Genomic DNA, 3,616 nt, shown 5'->3' on the forward strand with positions numbered 1-3,616 from the left:
CTCCTTCTTCCTTCTTCTCTGGTACACTGCGAGAAGTCGAGAGAGAAGCAGAGAGGGAGAGCGAGGGCAAGGTCAGAGCACCAACATGATTGAACACCTTCTGTCTAATCACTGTCTTTCAGAATGATCCGCCTAGCGCAACTTTGCCGACTTCTTTAGAAGTTTATGCATCGAATTTTCCTTGTTGTATTGCTGGCAACCACTACCCCAAACTGAGTTTTTCCTGACGGCCGAAAACCGTCAGGAATAAGCCATTCCCGTCAGGAACATGCCTATACCGTCAGGAATCCCCCGTCAGCAATAGCCTGTCAGGAACGAGCTTCATTCCTGAAGGTAACCGTCAGGAAATACATTCCTGACGGCGTTTCCTGATGGATGACATTTTGCCTTGAGTTTGTCTTTCCTGAAGGTATCCCCGTCAGGAATACACCTTCAGGACTGAACTTCTCATGATGTCCATGCTACTGTACAGAAGTCCAGAACAGCAAATTCGGTAGGTATTACATTAAATCATTCAAAATTCAGCTAAAATACAAATTGATTCCATTCATATTTCTGCACAGCAATATGCACAGCCGAGTAAATAAGATCACATTCATTGCAATATCTTTGATTGTTCACAAAATGATATTCCAACTCATGGTTCCCAAAAACTTAAAAAGAACAAGAGCTGCTCCATTTAGCCCCTCCAAAAGACAAACGAAGCTGAACAGTCAGAAAATACATTCCTAAATGATTCTCCTTGGTCGGAGTAGCACCATGGTCTTCTCAGCATGGGAAGAAGCTGCCAAACAGAGTACCAGCAAGCTCTTAGGCTTGGGAAGATTCATCCACCTAAAAGGAAAAAAAATTGTAAGTATTAAGTACTTCAAATGTTGAAACAGATTTCAACTAAAAACAGCCAAAGGAATAACTGTGATATACAGAAAACAAAAAAGAGATGAACATGCACATTGTACAGTACACAGATGAATAAGTCTGGTGAAATAAGGTCCTTTCCAGCAAATAGAACTAGATAAATACGATATGTATTGTTGGCATGAATGGCTTCTAACTTTCTCTAAAACGGCTCGAAACCACAAGGAATTGACAGCTACACAATAACTTCGTCATAGAACTACAATTTAGATCTGAAGACTATAGTTATCACAATCTTCATGGCTAAAAGCAACTATAACAGTATCAAGTGTGCATATGAAATTAAATAAGTTGGACCTCTGAACCTTGTACTACAATAGTCTATGACCGGAGTACCTTAAAAAACAACTAAAATAAGGATTAGTTGATAAAAAATGTATAGAACAGACCTGAATACGAGTCTTGATGCTGGTCTTCCCAATCAAAGTTGCAAAGAAGAACCCCCAGAAGGTATACCATTGACCAAACGCATTGCTGCGGGAATTTCTTGCCAATATTTCGATGAGATTTTGTTATATGAACATGAATAGAAAATAATGGGCATATGTAAAACAACATAGGTAAGTGCAAAATATGTTAGAACATCACTTAGTACCTTAAATCATCCGCATTTTGATCACCAAGAATTAAGAACTGCTATATATGTATGCTTAAAATGAATTGGTGATAGCATCATAAAGTTTTCCAACTCATCAGTTTGCCATGTCTTAAGCTTTGAAATGTTTGAAGACAGTATTACCACGAACCTGTTGGTAAGCATATCATGTAATAAAAAACCATGAATGATGAGTGTACCTAACGAAGCAACTGTCAAAAAATTAGTGGGAGGCTCACATATAGCTACAAAGTTGTAGAAGTGTAATTCAGCTCAATTTCAGCAGCGCAACCAAGTAAAAAGCATTTAGCACCGGCATGGATGTAGCTATCAAATGAGATATGACAAAGAGAGCTATCAAATAGGAACGCTACGTAGTGCTCTCCCTTCAGGTTTAGAATCTCACGAAGTTGCGATTTTAATGTTGAGCTACATATCTAAATCTGGAAAGAACTTGTCTGGGTTACGATGTCGCGCTCCTAGAGACAAACACAATTAAGATATATTTAGGAGATGAACTATTCATAGCAAGAATAATTTAAGAACCAAAAAGAGACATATCAGGGATGCCTTAGAAGATACCACAGAAAGGAAGATCAGGAGAACCATCATTTCTCGCTGCCACATTCATCGTTATCTCACTGCCCTACAGATTAGAGAAATAGGGAAATGGAAATGATGTCTCAACCTCCCTTTTCGAAATTTGCAAGAAGAAATAGGTGTCTGGAAGATCGATATTCTCACCTCACTTGATTCCAGTGAGCTTGCCAAAACCGTGATTGCCCACAATACCACAGAGGTGACGCACCCGCGCTAGCTAATGCTTCGCCGCCGCCTCACATTCCACGTGTTTCTTGGTAATAAGGCTTGGTGCATGTGTATTACATTTAGAGTTTCAGACTGTAATTGTAAACAGAAGATAAGAAGGGAGCCTCAAAATTAATACAGAACTAATTTATCCTACAATGTCGGCCATTCCAAATTGTGCGCATATTCTATTAATCTTATAGACTATAAAGAACAATATACCTGCAGAGGATGAATGTAGCGGGAAACTTGCCTCCTTCCTTGCCGTGGTAGCTGACATGCTAGCCTCGGACCCTGGTACAGGAGGAACAGAGCAACTCGGTTAGGTAGTCTACTTCAGAAATCACAAATGTAATAAAGTTGCCCATAGAAGGTAATGTAGCAACCATTGCGGCTACTGCTGAACTCTCAGCTAGGGATTCAGACTAATAAAGTTGCCCAGAACTCCTCTAGTTTCCAATTTATGTTTCTCTCAGATTTCTGAAAATAAACACAATATGTCAACTTCAAGTTGGTTAAATACAGTACCCAGGTGTGTTATTACGACAGATCTAACTAAAACAAAGACCATTTGCGGCTACTGCTGAACTCTCTGCTAGGATTCAGACACCAATAATGAAAAACAGTGTATGCTGGTACCTTTTTTGGGTCTTCCTCTCCTCAGGTCGGTTGTAGTTCGCCAAGACTTGACTCGGCAGTGGGAGGAGCTGGACTGGGAGGGAGACAGAAGGGTGAGGCGGCTGGCCGGCGTGGGGATCAGATCTGGACGGCGAGGGAAGCAGATCTGGATGGCGAGGGAGGACCCAGTCAACGGGGAGAGAGGCGGCGCTGGGGTGGCTAGACGGCGAGGGAGGCGCCCGTCGATCGGGATGGAGGCGGCACTGGAGCCGCTAGACGGCGAGGGGGCGGCGCTGGACGGCGAGGGAGGCGCCCCTCGACGAGAGGTAGGCGGCGTAGGAGTGGCTGGACGGCAAGGCAAGGGAGCGGCCCTCCATGGGATGGAGACAGAGGAAATATTTTAGAAGAGTTGTGAACCAGCTGAATAGCAGTGTGTTTTTCAAGCGAAGTTTACTATTGTATTTCTGCACATCTGCTTATCCTCATGACTCCCAAGCCGAACTAATGGAAGGCAACAAACTAGGAAAAGACAACACTAGTCTCGTCATCCTGGTTGCCAATCAAGCTAGGCTTGATAGGCTGAACAATTGAACTATTTGTTTTAGAACTACCCTGTGATCTGAGATTAGAGGGATGAATGGGGTGGAGGGATTGCACAAATAAGAAGGGCAAGTAGAG

At 42.5% G+C, this 3,616-nt stretch overlaps 1 long non-coding RNA gene across 2 annotated transcripts; it reads right to left on the reverse strand.

Annotated features, from left to right (window-relative positions):
* Nucleotides 1-580: 580 nt before the first annotated feature.
* LOC109766854 (uncharacterized) lies at nucleotides 581-3,367 on the reverse strand. 2 transcript variants are annotated; one of them, XR_012189717.1, is made up of 8 exons: nucleotides 2,960-3,313; nucleotides 2,707-2,800; nucleotides 2,543-2,614; nucleotides 2,258-2,413; nucleotides 2,096-2,159; nucleotides 1,514-1,992; nucleotides 1,308-1,404; nucleotides 581-834 (listed from the first exon to the last, which is right to left on the reverse strand). It is a non-coding gene; the product is annotated as an uncharacterized lncRNA (long non-coding RNA). The 2 variants fall into 2 exon arrangements; XR_012189716.1 differs by lacking the exon at nucleotides 2,707-2,800 and having other exon boundaries at nucleotides 2,960-3,367.
* Nucleotides 3,368-3,616: the final 249 nt, after the last annotated feature.

This window comes from Aegilops tauschii, chromosome 7, assembly GCF_002575655.3.
Source record: "Aegilops tauschii subsp. strangulata cultivar AL8/78 chromosome 7, Aet v6.0, whole genome shotgun sequence".
NCBI classification, from domain to species: domain Eukaryota; kingdom Viridiplantae; phylum Streptophyta; class Magnoliopsida; order Poales; family Poaceae; genus Aegilops; species Aegilops tauschii.